General features: G+C 41.4%; 1 protein-coding gene across 2 annotated transcripts in view; it reads left to right on the top strand.

Moving 5' to 3' along the window:
• spsb1 (splA/ryanodine receptor domain and SOCS box containing 1) overlaps positions 1 to 18,846 on the top strand; it is a 95,062-nt gene that overhangs the window by 50,632 nt on the left and 25,584 nt on the right. For both annotated transcript variants that reach the window (XM_072586138.1, XM_072586139.1), the window contains exon 3: positions 16,864 to 16,921. The gene's annotated coding sequence lies outside the window, so the exon portion shown is untranslated. The remainder of the gene's footprint in view (positions 1 to 16,863; positions 16,922 to 18,846) is intronic.

Here is an 18,846-nt window from a genome sequence, read left to right as displayed (position 1 = left end):
TTTTAGTGTCATCTGCAAACTTACTAGCTGTACCTCCTTAGGCTCACAGCCAAATCATTTATGTAAATGACAAAAAGTAGAGGACCCAGCACCGATCTTTGTAGCACTCCACTGGTCACAGGCCTCCAGTCTGAAAAACAACCCTCCTCCACCACCCTCCCTCTCCTACCTTTTTGACAGTTCTATATCCAAATGGCTAGTTCTCCCTATATTCCATGAGATCTAACCTTGCTAATCAGTCTCCCACGGGGAACCTTGTCAAACGCCTGACTGGAGTCCATATAGATCACATCTACTGCTCTGCCCTCATCAATCTTCTTTGTTACTACTTCAAAAAACTCAATCAAGTTTGTGAGACATGATTTCACACAAACAAAGCCATGTTGACTATCACTAATCAGTCCTTGCCTTTCCAAATACATGTACATCCTGTCCCTCAGGGTTCCCTCCAACAACTAGCCCACCACTGAGGTCAGGCTCACTGGTCTATAGTTCCCTGGCTTGTCCTTACCACCTTAAACAGTCAAGTGTGCGCCTCGAATATTAGAAATTTTGAGAAGTGTTTTGTGCTTGACTTGTTGTTTTTTCACCCTCCATCCTTCCACTGTAGCTTTTGATCTGGGATGGTTAGGTCTTTCCTAGAAATTTAGAAATAGCAACCGCAAACTTTATCTTTATGTTACAGTCTTCTCGTCCCTGTCATGTCTTTCTTCTCCCCCCCCCATTGGTCCACCTTAAGTAAAAGAATTTCAATGTTTCATTGTATTCTAACCTACAGAGATAAGAGGTACTAATTGCCAATCTTCTCTTCAGAAGCTTGCTGAAAGGCTTCTCTCATTTCATCCATTCAACACCAGCTGCAAGTTAACATGGATTAGTAAGACTTTTTTTTTGAATAACTGAATCACTCAAAATAGACTGCTAGCACAATAATAGTTTTGGCAACACTATCAAATGATTGTAGTGGCTAGAGTTGGCTAATCATCTAGAGCTTTGTTCTAGAATCCCTCCACTGCAGAAAGAGGCCACTCAGCCCATTAGAGTCTGACATTCCTAAGAGTTCTGCACCCAGAAATCTCAACAGGTATTTAGGATAGAATTAACAGCTAATTGGTAATAGAGGCAATTAGAGCCAGTGTGTATTTGAGGGGAAAATTGTTTACCTAATTTGCTGGACTTTTTTTTTGAAGAGGGTCCAAAGGTGCAGCGCTGGAAAAGCGCAGCCGGTCAGGCAGCATCTGAGGAGCACGAGAGTCAATGTTTCGAGCATAAGCTCTTCATCCAGAATGCAGCCACACTTTTTTTGACTGACTCTGACTCTGATCTCCAGCATCTGAAGAAGTCAGAGTTAATACTGCTGATGTGATGTGGTTGGACTTTATAAAAGGGACTCACTACAATGCCACACAACTGAATGAGAATCCCCTGCTATAAACGGGATGGTAGCACCATGGATACAAACCGGAGTAGAAAGCTATAACAATTATTGTACTTCAGAGAAGTATGATGGAAAGTTTCTTGTAGTAGAACTTCCCCAGGGTTCAGTTTTGTGACTGACTTCAGAAAAGAGAGAATGTCATCTGTGATGTAATTTTGACATACTGGGAGCAATGAGGACCTTGGGAAAGATCCAGAACTTTGGGAACACTAAACTGAGCATGGTGCAAAACTGCACCAGGATGTTAACAAGTGGTGGCATATGTTCATTCATTAGCAGTCCCTCCCAGACGAAGATTATTCTCTTCCACGCTCTGTCCATAAATAGCCCCACATCAGTCTGTACAGTTGCCACAGACTGTTACACCTGGGGTAGAAGGTGATGGTGGGCTGTTGGTGTAGCAGCACACTCTCTGCACTTTTTTTTTGTCTGGCTTCTGCTTTTTCATGAGAGCACGTTGCTGTACTCCCTGCCTTCCTGGATACTGCTCCTCCACTTTGAACTGCACCGCGAAACCTTTTTAGAACATGGAGAGAGAGTAGAAAAAGGCCTAATCCTGAAGGAGCAGAGAGACCTAGTGCATAAACCAGAAAAGGTAGACTGAACTGCTTTTAAAATTCTTAACTGTATGTTTCCTTGAGTAATAGAGGTGGAAACATACAGGAGCATAAATGCTGTGCTGAACTTGTATAAGATACTAGTTCGATCTTTCACTGTTTGAGTAGGACCTTTTTTCTTCAAACAAAATTTTTATGGAGCTTGACAAGGTCTTGGTCAAAATGCTCCTTCAGAGAGCCAGGCCAAACTGTATAGGCTGAATGGCAGCCCTCTGCAGTATTGGAACAGATCTGTGATTCTTGGGACACTTCAGGATCTGAGATGTGGGGTCTTATCATGAAACAGTAACTTTTTATAAAATGTTTCTCCAAGAGTTTGAATTGTTGCTTCAATTGAATTAAGAATTCTCCTATTTTAGCTTAAAATGTTAGTTTGCACTGAAAAATGTTTTTAATCTGTGTCTGCATCTCTCCCACCTTCCCCACCCCTCAAAGTTGGTTCCACTTGCGCGTGCGCACACACCCCAATTTGCTTGTAAATGTTTGCTGAATTTGCATGTTAATGATTACTTGGCATTAGGACACTTAATCATAGGTGTGATCAAAAATCCTCAGACCATGGAGTATTATGTAAGATGCAAACATTTACAAGTACCTATCTAATTTATATGTACTGCAAGTTGTACAAGAATTTAGCCCAGCAGCTGTCAGCTGGTGCCCGATTTTGTTCAAATTGGCAACAGACTGTGTAATTAGCACATGACATCGCAATATTTAAAAACAATGACTGCAGATGCTGGAAACCAGATTCTGGATTAGTGGTGCTGGAAGAGCACAGCAGTTCAGGCAGCATCCAAGGAGCAGCGAAGTCGACGTTTCGGGCAAAAGCCCTTCATCAGGAATAAAAGCAGAGAGCCTGAAGCGTGGAGATAAGCTAGAGGAGGGTGGGGGTGGGGAGAGAGTAGCATGAAGTACAATATGTGAGTGGGGGAGGGGATGAAGGTGATAGGTCTGGGAGGAGAGAGTGGAGTGGATAGGTGGAAAAGGAGATAGGCAGGTAGGACAAGTTATGGGGACAGTGCTGAGCTGGAAGTTTAGAACTAGGGTGAGGTGGGGGAAGGGGGAATGACGAAACTGTTACAGTCCATATTGATGCCCTGGAATTGAAGTCTTCCGAGGTGGAAGATGAGGTGTTCTTCCTCCCAAGCGTCTGGTGGTGAGGGAGCGGCAGTGAAGGAGGCCCAGGACCTCCATGTCCTCAGCAGAGTGGGAGGGGGGAGTTGAAATGTTGGGCCACGGGACTGTGTGGTTGATTGGTGCGGGTGTCCCGGAGATGTTCCCTAAAGCGCTCTGCTAGGAGGCGCCCAGACTCCCCAATGTAGAGGAGACCGCATCGGGAGCAACGGATACAATAAATGATATTGGTGGATGTGCAAGTAAAACTTTGATGGATGTGGAAGGTTCCTTTAGGGCCTTGGATAGAGGTGAGGGAGGTGGTGTGGGCACAGGTTTTACAGTTCCTGCGGTGGCAGGGGAAGGTGCCAGTATGGGAGGGTGGGTTGTAGGGGAGCGTGGACCTGACCAGGTAGTCACGGAGGGAACGGTCTTTGCGGAAAGCAGAAAGGGGTGGGGAGGGAAATATATCCCTGGTGGTGGGGTCTTTTTGGAGGTGGTGGAAATGTCGGCGGATAATTTGGTTTATGCCAAGGTTGGTAGGGTGGAAGGTGAGCACCAGGGGTGTTCTGTCCTTGTTACGGTTGGATGGGTGGGGTCTGAGGGTGGAGGTGTGGGATGTGGACGAGATGCGTTGGAGGGCATCTTTAACCACGTGGAAAGGGAAATTGCAGTCTCTAAAGGAGGCCATCTGGTGTGTTCTGTGGTGGAACTGGTCCTCCTGGGAGCAGATACGGTGGAGGCGGAGGAATTGGGAATACAGGACATTAAATATTGCTGCCATTGATAATTGTGCAACATTAACAGATTCTGTGCAGCATTTTACATGTCATCTGGCAAAACTTTAATCTTTAGTAACCGATTGGCATAGTTGATTTATAATCTGACATCCAGAGTGTAATCTAACAATTTTTTGTTATAGTTATAAGAGCAGGCAACTAAATGAATTGGGTAGGACTATACATTTTTTTTAATCTACAATCCTCTGGGAAGTTATTCTGTTTAAATAGAACTGATATGCAATCGGTATTTGCATTTCCATAATAGGCCTATGTCTCCCAACCTGTGTGTGCAAGATATAAAAATGATTAGCCTCATCACTGGGTGCACACAATCACTTTTTAAAAAAAAAATTGTTTGTTTTAATTGGCACCTTATTTCAATGAAGTAGATTTACAGAGTAGTTGGTTCCTGTGACTTTTCAAATTTTTGTTTGAAGTGTATGATAGTCCAACTATATTTTAAGTAATTGTTTTGAAAACTAGTGAGATTGCTAATGAAAAAGGGTAACCTTTTTGGAACACTGGTAATATTCAGAGTTCTGAGACTTGTCCAGCGTTCATCTGAGAACTGACTATTGAGTTTAGTGTGTGTGTGTGTGTGTTGAACTGAGACGTCCTGATGAGACTGAAAACAAGAAATGTTGGAAATCTCAATGGGTCAGGTAGTGTCCATGGAAACCGAACAAGCTAATGTTGCAAGTCTAGATGAAGAGTCCTCTAGACAAGCGACGTTAGCTTGCTGTCTCTCCATGGATGCCGTCTGACCCACTGACCTTCAGCATCTTTGTTTTCCGTACAGACTCCAGCATCTGCAGTAATCTGGTCCTAATAAGATTACTTGGAATGTTAACCTTGACTTCTCGCTAAGAATATTACAGACTGGTGGAAATATGAAATTTACACCTGGTTAAACATCAGCAGTTTTGAAACGCAAAACCTCTTGATCCAATTTGGGTAGCTTGCTGGTTGTATCAGGTCTTTAATGTCATGTATGGATTTTGTTTGCATTGTTAAATGGTCTGAGTTTGTTTCAGCAAAGTCTCTACTGTTTTGCCTTTCTGATAAAAGGGAGTGCAATTTCAAATGGTTACATGGAAACCAATGTTTTGTGTGGCATCTATAACATTCCAGGCTTTCCCCCGAACTGTGCAATATTGAAGTGTACAGTCTACAGGTCAAATTCAATGGGGAGGTAATGGGATAATGTAGCAATCCTGAACACCAGCAGACTCTCCCTCCCACAGCAGTAGGTGATAAAGATTTGAATCCAATAACCGTATGGAATTGAAAAAGCTATTAACCTGTAACCACTCACTGACATTAATGAACCAGCTGAGGTTTTTTTAATACCTTTAAAACAAATGAAATTTGTCACTCTCTTACCTGGTCTGACATAAAATGTGACTCCAGACGTGCAGTAATGCATTCTGGGCAATTGGGGATGGGCAGTAAAACATTTTGTTTTAAATGATACTAATAGGTGGCTTGACCTTCTTTTAATAGCAAATTTGAGCAATAAGGCAAGCTTTTTTTAAAAAAAAATTGTGACCTAAGGTGTTTGGTAAAGCAGAGGAGTCTTGCCCTCGACTACCTTTTTTGCTTTTGAATTTTGCCGATTGCTGCCTAATCAGGTTCTCGGGGGTTAACGGTCAAAAGCTAGATCTGCCAGTCTTCCAGGCAGTTCTCCATCTCCTTTTTAAAAGATCAATTTTGTTTGGTGGTTCTGACTGTTGACTATCTTTTGTGGAGGCCGGTGAATAGCTGATCAGGTTTTTGTAGCTGCTATCACCTGATTGGGCGACTCGTGCACACCAGCCAAGCTGTCAGTAATGCAGCAATGAGACCCACCTTGCAAATGGGTTTTATAACTGTTACCCACATTTTAAATACAGAAGTTTTTGGCTGTTAGCTCGTCCTCCCATCTGTGTTGCATTTTAAGCAGTTCATCAAATCCAAGGCATGCTGTGCCTGGCTTAATTGTGCAACTGTAATGGTATTCCATTTTCCAGTAGCTTTTGGAACACGTGAATTTGTGACGTATTTCTAGTGGTGCCTACTTCTGCTTTTATGGCATATGACTCTGACATGGATTGACCCACATTGTTGAGTGAGGCAAGCCTGATTCTATTATTGCCAAGTGTGTGACTTGGGTTGACACTGCACTGTCAAGTGAGTGTTTGAAATATGAGATGCTGTCCTTTCTTTTCTAAAATAAGATTAAATAAGTTATGTAGCTCCTCACAACCCTCCAAGTGGTCAGTGGTGAAGTTAATGTTTTACTGTTTACAGTGCAGATCTGTCTACCTGTCACTTTTTATTTTGGTTAACCTCCCTGGGTTGCAGACTGCACAAGGTCCAAATGACAACTAAACCCTGCACATTGTAAATATCTAAATTAATTGACACTACAGCCTTCCTTTATTCCACTCATTCCTCCATGACCATATTCTCAGCCGTCCTCCAAACCACTTAGTTTCTTTCTTGGTCTGATGAAGTAGATAGACTTTCGGACCTTCCTTTTTTTTTTAAAGTTTACTGAATGCTTTTAAACTACTTTTTTGCTCAATTTGCAAGTCAAAATAAAAAAATCTATCTCTCTGCACTCATTGCAATAATCAGTCCAGAGGTCATTTGGGCTAAAGACCACCTGCTATTATAATCTTTCCATCTATTGAGTTGATTTTAAACAAATATGTAGACTTGTTGAGCCTTTGGATTTTGTGGCAATCACTGAAGCCCAGTACCTTTTTTTTTAAAAATTGCTTTCACAAATAATCCCAAAGCTAAACATTCATTATTAACATGAACTGTGAACTAGCTCTTCAATATACTGCTTCCAACTCCCTAATAAAGTCCATAATAGCTCCCTTGTTTTGCAGTCATAAGCTTTGAATGGCCTGCCAAATGTGCATTCATTCATGCAATTAACAGAAATCGCATTTTGTCATTGAATCAACACTAAAAATAAACTTAATGCGATGACTCCCCTGACTTACTTTCACCTTTTTCCCCACTGGTAATTTTTCTTAAAGTATGGTGCTTTCAAAGTTCTGAATTCATCTAAGCTTCCCATCACTTTTTATTGCTCCCCAGATTAACTGACCTGTGGAAGTGAGTGGATTCACATTTTCAATAAGCCCAACTTCACCCAATTGATCTAAACGCAGTCATGCTTCATTACTTTGTTTTCCAGGCAAAAATGGAAAACCCAGTGTTAAATTGGAAATGTGAAGTGATGCCACTTTGGAGTATTGCTGTTTTTAACCACATGTTCCATTGCCGAGATATCCTAACTGTACTGCAGACAAAAAACTCTGCTGTGCTTGTGATTCTTGTCCATTTACTGATGTTGAAACCTTTTGAATCACTGCATGTCCATCACCAGAATACAGGTCATTCATCTAACTTTTGGGAGTGCTCTCCTTTCCTTCTATTCTGTCCTTTTTCCTCCTTTTTTTTTTCTTTGCAGAAAGATGTTTAGATGCCTTTTGCTACAAATGAATTTCCCTGCCTTTCTTATTTTAAACTAAAGGTAACCAATGAGACTGATCTTGATGCCAGACCTGATCAGCAACAATCAATCTGCCTACTTCAGTTTCTAGACTCGAGCCTGGTCTGACAAACCGCTGTTAGTTGTCTGAGATTCTTTGCAAATGCATAAAATGCAGGTTGCTCCAGATTGGAGCATCTGTCATCCTTGCATCCACTTGTTGCCCACCAGCGCTGCCAATCCTAACCTGTTCCCAGGTACTAGTTAGAACAAGTCGTCATTGTGGTAATGGTCTTATCCTAGCAAAACATATATTTTAAAAAAATGTTTTTAAAGTTGGCTGGAATCTGTTTTGGTTTTTCCAATTTGCAGCCTACCCTTGACCACCCATGCTGGTGGCTTATCCCACACCCATTTCTGCACCCCCACACCCCTTTTTTGTTTCCTCTGCTGCAGTTTAAAGGGGAGGATATGGCAACTTTAAAATAAGCTGAAACTTCTCTGTATTCATCAGATAGCAACCCCATTCAAGTGAATCAAGAAATGCAAGCTGTTAATGTGTTCTTTTTTGTGTGTCCCTATTTCTTAACTTGTACCCTCCATCCTGTTCCTGCCTGCATGTCTCCGATTGGTGTGCAGTTTTCTTGATGCCAGTTGGTGTCTGTTTCATTTTGTGGTTGCACTTCATATCTCCTGAAGTTGGCAATTTGTGGGTTCAACTCTCCCTATGGGACTTGAAAACAGAAATATTGCTGATTTGCTGTATGTAACCTTCCCACAAGCACGTCAGGGCTGCTCACCTTTTCAGCTGAGTCCATGTTTTGGGCATCCTCCTCTAGTTGCCCTTTTTTAAGCTAATGGTGAACTATTTTCTTGAACCACACTGCAGCCCATTTTGTGTTGGTGCACCCACAGTGCTTTTGCGAAAGGGGTGTGAGGATTTTGACTGACTCTGAAGCAGTGGTGGCTTTTATTCTGAGCTGGGATGGTGAATGGCTTGTAGGTGGTGCTGTTCCCACGTAACAGCTGCCCTTTACCTTCTAGATGGTGGTTGTAGGTTGTGATGGTGCTGTCCATGGAGTCTCTGTGAATTTCTGTAATGCGTACCTTTTTGTACAATGGTATTGGAGGCAGTGGATGTAGCATCAGTCATCAGACAAGCCAGTTTCTTCACACTAGAAGATGCCAAGTTGCTTTTGATTATTGGAGTTGAAATCGTCCAGTCACTATTGGATCGCAAGTTACTGCAATCTGAATGTGACTGTATTCCATCCTGTTCATGACTTGTCCCTTTTGATGATGGACAGGCTTTCAGAAATCTGAAAGTGGGTTATTTCAAAATAATTAACCTCTGATCTGCTGTTGTAGCTTTTAATATTTGTATAGCTATTCTAGCTCAGTTTTTTTAGTCATTGGTTACCCCTGGGAATGTTGATGGATGACTGCCCTTTAAGGCAGTTTCATCTCATTTGAACTGTACAATGTAAAAGACCTAATGTAAGGGAGGCACTTGTTCTGACTTGCATTTATTGCTTGAACAGAGCACTGCTAAAACTGACTTTTGAATAGCTTTCCTCTGTGTAAATTGACTACTCTGTATCTTTCCGTTTAGTCATAAGACTGCCACTCAGAAATAATTCTGATTTCAATGGAATCTTAAATCTAAGATGTCATTTGCATAGATGCCTTTTGTTTCTCCACTTTTTTTTCTTCTCCTTTTTCATATAATAAGATCATGCTGCCCTAGTTTAATACTATCGAACACCCTTTAGTATAGAAGTGGAAAATCCCTTGTTAATGTCAGAATCTATTTTGCAGGAGTCACATCCAAAAGCTACACTTTTTTTTCTAAATACCAAGATGATTAAAAAGCTGCCTTTTAAACTCTGGCAACATTATTTCTCCTAATTTTTCAAAAACTCTTAGTTGGTTGAATCTGGGTTTTGATTTTAGCCAGCTTCTGATTTTCGCCCAAAAAAGCAGCAGTTTCTAAACTCTCCACCCATGTGTTTTTTCACATTCTCTTCCTGTGAAATGGTACTTTATGGTGACATGCACTCTCTCAAATCTGAATAAAGATATATTACATAAACCACATTTTTGTTTAAGTTTGCAGTAGCTTGCACTCCAATGTTTTGAATTCTCTGCAGTTTAGTGTAACTGAAAATGAATGTTAATTATCTGGATATCAGCTGCAATAAAAATTATCCACGTGCATTTTAAGTTTGCTGAAGCGAACTTGCGCTGAATGAAGTGCTTTGATTGCTGCTAAACACCTGCCATTTAATCTATCTTTTAGATTTATGCCTTTATTCTAAAGAAATGCAATGATAGTTGTGACTCAATTGTTGGTATTTTAAGTACTCACGTTCTTGCAGGTGGGCAAAGTTGCTATATAAATGCAGTTTATTTTTCACACACTAATGTCACTGGTGTTGCATCCCTCCCATCAGTGTGAACTTGGTCGAGAGTAGGAAATCCTGCTAGCAGCCCTTTATTGTGCATGGAAATGAATTACATTAATCTCAAAGAAATCTTGTTCTGCAAGCGCCTTGGTCGTTTTTCCTTCCAGAGGTTTGCTTAATTTGGAGGCCAGGTTTCATCCCAAGTTGGCTGGGCATGTTCATCAGTCTGAGCAATGAAGCTCTGTTCTGTGCAGATATTTTGAACTGACTTGGTCAGACGTTATGACACAGGCTTTGGTATAGGTGGAACTTGAACCTGGGTTTTCTGTCTCTTCAGAAATGGGGATGTTGACACTGCCTCACAAGAGCCCACTTCAGTCATTCTCATCCAGCAGGGAAACTGAGCCTTTGGTCCAACCAATCCACGCTGGCCATAATCTCCTATCCTTTAGCCCATATTTGTTTGGCCCATATCCTTCAAAACCTTTCTTACTCATGTACTTGCCTAAATGTCTTTCAAATGTTGTAACTGTACCTGCATCCACCATTTCCTCTGGAACTTCATTTCACAAATTAACCACTGTTTTTGAAAAGAAATTGCCCCCATGTCATTTTTAAAAAATTTTTCTTCTCCCCTTTTGAAAATTTGTCTCCTTGTCTCGATCCCCCACCTTGGGGGGGAAAAGACATTGACCATTTAATGCTATGTATATCCCTCCGATTTTATAAACCTCTTATATGGTCACCCCTTAACCTCCTATACTCAGGTGAAAACAGTCCTGCGTATCCAGCCTCTCGTTATAACGCCAATCCTTGGGAGCATTTCCCAAACAGGTTTTTCTTTTTACTGAATTGTTGTGCACACAAAGCCAGACTGAATTCCTACGTGTGAGTTTAATTCCTGAACCCTGATTAGCTGTTGCTCTGAAATTAGTTGTAAAATAATTTCTACTGAACCAAGAGTAGTTGTGATTGGACACTCGTGTATTTGCATCCCAAGATATCTTGTGCATCCTGACTGCTTCAGCAGGATATGATTATGGCAGAAAGCAAGGTGAATGAAGTGTGGATGAAACTTAGCAGGTCTGGCAGTCTCTCTGGAAAGAGAAACAGTTGCTGTTTCAGGTCCAGTATGACTCCCCTTCAGAACCGAGACTAGCAACAGTTACTTCATCTCAATAAACTTCCTACTTGACTTCTGTTCCCACTGGGATGAGAGCTACCACTGCAGTCACCATCTCTGCTAGCACGACACGTGGTTCAACCCAGAGATGTGCAGGTTGTAGTGGGTTGGCCAGGGGAAATGCAGGGTGACTGGGATAGGGTAAGGGGTGGGAGAGATGCTCCGACCAAAGGTTTCTGAGCTCTAAATGTTAGTGCTGCTTCTCTCTACTGATGCTGCCAGTTCTGCTGAGTTTCTCCAGCACTTTTTGTATTTGCTACAGAGTTCCAACATCCACAGTTCTGTTTTTTATTTCCCTATTGTATTAAGAATAGTTTGTTCAAAGTTTGTGAAAAGATTTGTAGCTCAGGTGCTCATTGTTGTGGTTCTGTTCACCGAGCTGGGAATTTGTGTTGCAGACATTTCATCCCCTGTCTAGGTGACACCCTCAGTGCTTGGGAGCCTCCTGTGAAACGCTTCTGTGCTGTTTCCTCCGGCATTTGTAGTGGTTTGTACCTGCTGCTTCCGGTTGTCAGTTCCAGCTGTCCGCTGCGGTGGTCGGTATATTGGGTCCAGGTTGATGTGCTTATTGGTTGAATCTGTGGATGAGTGCCATGCCTCTAGGAATTCCCTGGCTGTTCTCTGTTTGGCTTGACCTACAATAGTAGTGTTGTCCCAGTCGAACCCGGTTGTTTGTCCTCTGCGTGTGTGGCTACTAAGGATAGCTGGTCGTGTCGTTTCGTGGCGAGTTGGTGTTCATGGATGCGGATCATTAGTTGTCTTCCTGTTTGTTCTATGTAGTGTTTTGTGCAGTCCTTGCATGGGATTTTGTACACTACATTGGTTTTGCTCATGCTGGGTAATGTAGTGCACTAAATCCCATGCAAGGACTGTACAAAACACTACATAGGACAAACAGGAAGACCGCTAACGATCCGCATCCATGAACACCAACTAGCCACGAAACGACACGACCAGCTATCCTTAGTAGCCACACACGCAGAGGACAAGCAACATGAACTCGACTGGGACAACACTACTATTATAGGCCAAGCCAAACCGGGAACATCCAGGGAATTCCTCAAGGCATGGCACTCATCCACAGATTCAATCAATAAGCACATTGACCTGGACCCAATATACCGACCACCGCAGCGGACAGCTGGAACTGACAACCGGAAGCGGCAGGTACAAATCACTAAATGCCGGAGGAATGATCACAGAAGCGCTTCACAGGAAGCTCCCAAGCACTGAGGATGTCACCTAGACAGGGGACAAAACATCTGCAACACAAATTCCCAGCTCGGCGAACAGAACCACAACAAGAATTGTTTGTGTTGACATCCTCCGTATAGCTGCATAATTTCCATGGAACCTGTAGCAAGAAGGAAGCGTGTTCTTCCCTGAAGCTTGCACACTGACTTCGACCTGGGGAAACCATTAAATCTGACTTCTGAATGATCTTGATTTATGTACTGAATGTGAAATTTGATTTCCGACTGGAGCCATACTGCACTGAATAGGAGACGCCAAGGCTGCAGACCGGTATCGAGATGGTATTGTGTGGAGCTGGAGTATGATGTGATGCAATATGTGAATTTCCTCTCTCAATTTCTAGAATAGAAAAGCAGGATTTTCTTCAAACTACTTCTAAGTACTGATGTTCAGAGTTGTGTACCTTTATAGAAACATACCCGAAGTTAGATGGAAGGGCAGCAAGCAATTATGCCAACAAATTGTATGTTGGTATCTAATGGAAAGGATTGGAGTACATGAATAATGTGGCTTAGCCACAGTGTTACAAGACTTTGGTGCAACCATACTTGGGGAAAACTCCCTGCACAGAATCTCCCTAGATTCTGAAGGGGCTTGATGACAAGTAGATGCTGAGTGACTGAGAACAGGGGAGCACTGTTTCTGGATAAGGAGCTGATCATTTGGCATAAAGATGAGGTGAGATGCTTTCACTTCAAGGGATCCCAATACTCTACTCCCAGAAGGATGAGAGTGCTTCATTGTTGAATGTATTCAAGGCTATGGTAGGCAGATGCCTGGCCTTCCAGGGAATTTAAGGATATGGGGGTGGGCAGATTTCATGTAAATTCAACTTTCTAAGGGATGCATCTTAAACTACTACCCATCCCATCCACCACAAGGCAGGATGTGATATATAAGCCTGTGTACTGTGTAGATGCTGGAGTACTCTGTCCATAGGTTAGATGTGTTTATGTAGCCTCTCCATTCTCCTTGTCTGTATTTAGTCTTCACAGAAAAAAATCCATATTGTTTTACCAACCCTTGCTACATGATTGATACACTAAAATAAACAGCAGGCAGGAAAGTGCAGTTGAATCCCAACATCTGTCATCATCTGTATGAAATGGGAACAGAAGTGAACTGTCTAGTCTGCTCCATCATTTTAAGATGTCTTCAATGCCTGTGACTTGTACATCTCACTTTATCCTTCTATACTATTGGTAAACCAAAAATGTACCAAAGTCTACAATAAACCTACTCAGACTGAGCTTTGGGCTGGAGGATTCCAAAGATTCACCGTGCTCTGAGTAAAATTTATTTTTATCTTGGACATAAGTAGTGATGTCCTTTTTTTATTTGAAAGGAAAAGCTGTGCCCCGGTTCTAGATGCCCCAACAATGCCACTAATGTGTGGTGTTTTACAGAATTCAATCATCTGCCTTTTAAGCTGTTGCATGTAGCAGTGCCGTTACGTACCAGTTCAACTTGGAGAAATGGTCAAGCATTCGTGCTGGAGAGTGAAATCTGTGCATTTTGATAGTTAGTGACTTCTTTGAGGCAAAATTACAAAACACCTTTTGTTTTTCCTGTATCTACTCATTCTGGATTCCTTCTGTCCTCCTTACCTAAATCCTTTTTAAATTCTGGTTATCCATTTTAGATTGTGATTGTTGTGGTGACTTCTTCATGGTGCCAGAAGAGGAGCTATGGGTGACCCTGTCTACACTTACTATTTGAAAAAATGCACTGTGACTTCTGCCCTTTCCCAATAACTGTGCACATCCAATGATTTTTAATTTGTTTGATATTGAAATATTTGTTTTTATATGGGGAAGAAAGTCAGCGATAATATGCTATTTTAAATGCTGTGGTTGAAGTGAGTTTAAGTATCTTTTTTTGGTAGTTTAATTGAACTTGAGTGTTTTTGTTCTGGACACTTTTTTTTTTTTTACATTTTAAATGCTAGATTTATTTAGTACAGTCCTGGCTAAGCAGCTGCCTCAACTTTGCTTACCCATTCATCTCTTGCATCTCTCACTACCGTGAAACCCCATCTTTTAGCTTTGAATATATTTAAGATGGATAATCCTCCATCTTCTGAACAACCCATTGCAAGTGAAGAAATTTCTTCTCCTGTCCTAAATGCTCAACTCTTTTTTTTTTTTTTTCAAAATCCTAAAACTGCCCCCCTTGTGTCTAATTCGGAGTCCCAAATATTTTGAAGCAATATTTCTCATTATTCCAGGCTCCTTCCTGGGAGTATGGGGAAGGTGAATTCAGTCAAGAGAAGCTGATAATTATCTGAAGCAAATTTGAATGGCTTCAGGGAATGTTTGAGTGAGTGGGACTTGGTGGATTTCAGCAGCAGCATTACTGTGAGCAAAACTGGCCGCCTCTTGTGCAGTGATTCTCTCACCTAAAAAGGCTCAAATTGCTTAGGCTGTGTTCATTGGACAACCCTCTAATCCTAGGGACCAATCCAATGAATCTTTGTGATGCCTACCAGTCAGCTATGTCTGTCCTTTTGGACATGGAGCACATAATGCTCACTGTTATTGGTGTAGATTTGGTTATTGGGTGGTTATTGGTGTATCTGGCATGAGCAGGCAAGGAAAGAGTTACATTTTGAATTTTGTGAAACAAGGTTCAGCTGAGCATGACTCAGATCAGAACTTGCCTCCAGCACCCCATTGTTAACCCATCTCCCTTGCAGTTAACAAGGTGGAAAAGCAATCATTTGTGTGCAACCATTTAACAATATTGGAAGCATTCAGTATGCAAGGTCAGCTAACGATGGTGTGGCGGGGGGGGATAATATTGACTGTATGAATCCAGTTAACAAGGTTAAGAAGATTCATTGTATAACAGTAAAGGGCTTGATCTCTGCCATTGATTTACTTGTTGTTTGATTGTAGCAGTCACCCAATTAATATGTATGTTGCCTTATCTGGACGCTCCTCCCTGTAAAATGACTATATAGTCCACTGTAAAACTGTTCTCGGAGAGACCACCAGGAACCCATGTCCCTGTGCACATGGGCGATCATTCTGTGTCTCAGGACACTAAGCAGTTTCATCAACTCTTCCTTTGTTCTGTTTTCAGTCAGTTTATTCAGAGAATGTTACGACTTGCCTCTGGGACTGCTTTCCCTGGAGCATCAGAGGCTGAGGGGTGATCTTCTAGAGGTTTATACAATCGTGAGGGGCATGGATAGGATAAATAGACAAGGTCTTTCCCCAGGGTGGGGAGTCCAGAACTGGAGGGCATAGGTTTAGGATCAGAGGGGAAAGATTTAAAAGGGATGAGGGGCAACTTCAGACTGGTGTCATGTATGGAATGAGCTGTCAGAGGAAGTGGTGGAGGCTGGTACAATTAAGCATTTAAAAGGCATCTTGATGGGAATATGAATAGGAAGGGTTTAGAGGGATATGGGCCGAGTGCTGGCAAATGGGACTAGATGAGGTTAAGATATCTGGTCAGCGTGGATGAGTTGGACTGAAGGGTCTGTTTCTGTGCTGTGCATCTGACTGAGACTTGGACCCTGACCACCTGGCTCAGAGGTGGGGGCACTGCTGCATCATAAGAGCTGACCCTTTTATTTTTGTTTGTATTCCAAACCCTTTTTAATTGCAAAAGGCCAATGTGCTCTTTGCCTTCATACCTGCTTGTGGCAGATGTATGCATAAATTATTACAACGCTTTAGATTAGCAATCAAGTAATTTAATCCACTTGGAATTTTGTAATGGTAGACACTGATTTGTGAGATTGTTCTGGATTTGTTGTATAGTTATGAATGAGAAATGAAGTGTGTATCTATGTATGATCAATGTATTTGATCTATTAAAACTTGAATTGCTTGTCTGTACAACATTCCAACAAAGACTACTCCACAATTTGGCAGTAAATGCCAGAAGTCAATCTTTCAGTATCTGTCAAAAATATTACCTCCCAGGATGTTCACTACTTTGGGGGGAAAAAATTGAACAAATCAGTCCACTAGGCCTGTAACCAATTTAAATATTTAATTAGTGATTTTAGTTTCTGCTAGTGTTGCATGTTTTCCGTCTTTGACATCTATTGGTTTAAGAACCTTCCTTCTCAATCCTGTGAGATCAATCATTTCGTGGATGGGAGTGGCTGTGAAGTATTGGTGTTTTAAGTGGAATTTGTATAACCTGGTGTATTTGCACAGTCATGCATTTTTGGTTAAAAATCAAACTGGTACATGCTCCCCTACAAGGAATACTTCTCCTGACACAGACAGGAGGAGCCAGTCTCCTTGCTGCCATGTCTGTAATTGTCTCTGTCTCTGAAGCTAATCATCTTGACATCTTTTTGGTCTGAATTGCTATTTTAATTTTGAACCTATTTAACAACATTGGACAACTGCCCAAATCTACCTCTAAGTGCATCTTCAATGTTTTAATTTTGAAAATGGTTGAAACTCTTCTGGATAAGTTATGAATTATGGGCTAAATGTTTTTCTGTCTGTAATAATTTCATGGCATTTTGTCTAATGTTACCTCGATTGTGATCACTAAATGGTTTGTGACCAACAATTTAGTTTTCTCACCTAGTGCGCACTCTCTCTCTTGCAGACTCCTGGAAGAATGTGCTTCACTGAAGGTTAACCTGCAAGAATAAAAGCAATGTGAGGTATGTACAAAACTGCTTTTTGAAGGAGTGTGTTTTCGTAGGAGGTCTAAACAACATAGCCCCACTTGGGAATAAATGGAAAATCTTTTTTGGTTCTTGTTATTTGCTACCATGAAGTTTTGGATTGTTGCTTTAATATTCCCTTTTGAGTGAGTTGGTTTTTTCATTAAATGCTATTTTAGGCTTCAAATTGCTACCGGAGAAGTTAATGTACCAAAGCAAATGAGTAGATCTGGCCACATCTGCGGAGAGAAGTTTATTTTTCACATTTTATTTGACCACCAACCTGTTCTCATTTTAAAATGTACAGCCCATTGTATCCCTGAAAGCAAAAGTAATAGAATTTAAAATTTTCCCAAATCTGACCCAAAACTTTAATCAGCAATTAGGTGGAATCAGAACAGAAACCTGGCATAACTTTGATACTACTATCACTTGTTATGTCATTGTACCAAGCCCATGTTATACCAGTTCAGCAGTAGTCCCACTGGAAAATATCTTCCCACTTTCAGCTTTAGAGGTGGTAAGGGGAGCTATTTTCTAATCGGTGTTCAGAGATGTCCTTACAGACCTGGAGCAGATAGGACTTTAACTTGGAAATGTGTCACATGAAGCTGAAGTCTAACTGTAGAGGGGGAGTTGAGGAAGAGATTGCATCACCTTTATTCCTTAATTCAACCATGAATTGTTGACTGTGGCAATCACCTGAGCAGGATTGGAATCTTATAATGGTGTTCAATTAATGTTGTTGAATTCTTTTGTGTTGTTAATATTGGGTGCTACCAACCTTTTTTTGTTTCTTTTTTAGTCCTACCTGAGTGGGAATGACTCATTCTTGACACTTCCTTTTTCAGAAAATGTGTCGCTTTATAGTCATTCCCACTTAGTAAATGCTGTCCTGTGCACTATTGTGATCTCTGCTCTTGATGAAAATGTCAGCTAGTTCCCATCACCTTGAAGCCCGTCCCTACTGCTAGTAACAATTGAATTTGACCTCATATGCTACTGCAGTTTAGCATAAACTTTCATTGACTGTCACTCCTTTTACAGTGGGACACCTAACAGCAGCTGGCAACAGTGAATGAGGGAAATCAAGCAAGGCAGCTTGACTGGTCAAATGGACCCTCCTTGAAGGGTGTATTTGGCCAAAGGGGAGAAGGATCCACCAAGGAAATTATTTCCTCCACTAAATATAAACCACAAGCATAATTCAACATAACTACTTCTGGATTTAATCCTTTTCTTCCCTCCCCACCCTTGTGTTTGCCATGACCTGTTGCCAGGGGAATAAAACATCTATCCCTCCATGATTTTTGGGTTATCTATGTACTCCCAGCTGATGTTTCTGAATTTGTAGGAACAAGCATGTTCATAGTTTTCTTTATAACCTTTAGCTATCCCTCCACCCAACTGAAGGCCCTGTAATAACAAGCCCAAACCATAATTATTAATATTTTAGCCTTTCGAATATAGGTACAAGGTTTAAATTTGCTTAATTCAATGACACCACCCAGACTTTTTTTTCTTTAATATGTATCTTGAGGCAAGAGTAGAACTGTGTACCACCTCACCCCTTTAATGTGTTCCACCCTCCTCCTCCCTTCTCAAAAACAACAGCAGTACCTCTGTTCCTACATCTGAAGGTAATTGGGAACAAATGACTGTAATGGTGCTATTAGGCATATTCTGTGCAGCTGGGGGCAACAGTTCTCTTTTCTGTTGCCATAGAATCAAAGATGTTTGGGTTTTTTTTTTGTCTAAAGTGGTTGGTGTAACTTTGGTTGGTGGGGGGGGGGGCATCTCCTTGAAGGAACTCCCTACAAAGTGGTGGAGGCAGAGGAGCAAGAATGCCATTGTGTTCATTTGTTGGATTTCAAAGTTAAATTCATTGACACATTTCAACTTATTAATATAACAACACCTCT

The sequence above is a fragment of the Chiloscyllium punctatum genome, chromosome 16 (genome assembly GCF_047496795.1).
Source record: "Chiloscyllium punctatum isolate Juve2018m chromosome 16, sChiPun1.3, whole genome shotgun sequence".
NCBI lineage: Eukaryota > Metazoa > Chordata > Chondrichthyes > Orectolobiformes > Hemiscylliidae > Chiloscyllium > Chiloscyllium punctatum.
This window is presented reverse-complemented; position numbering and strand designations above follow the sequence as displayed.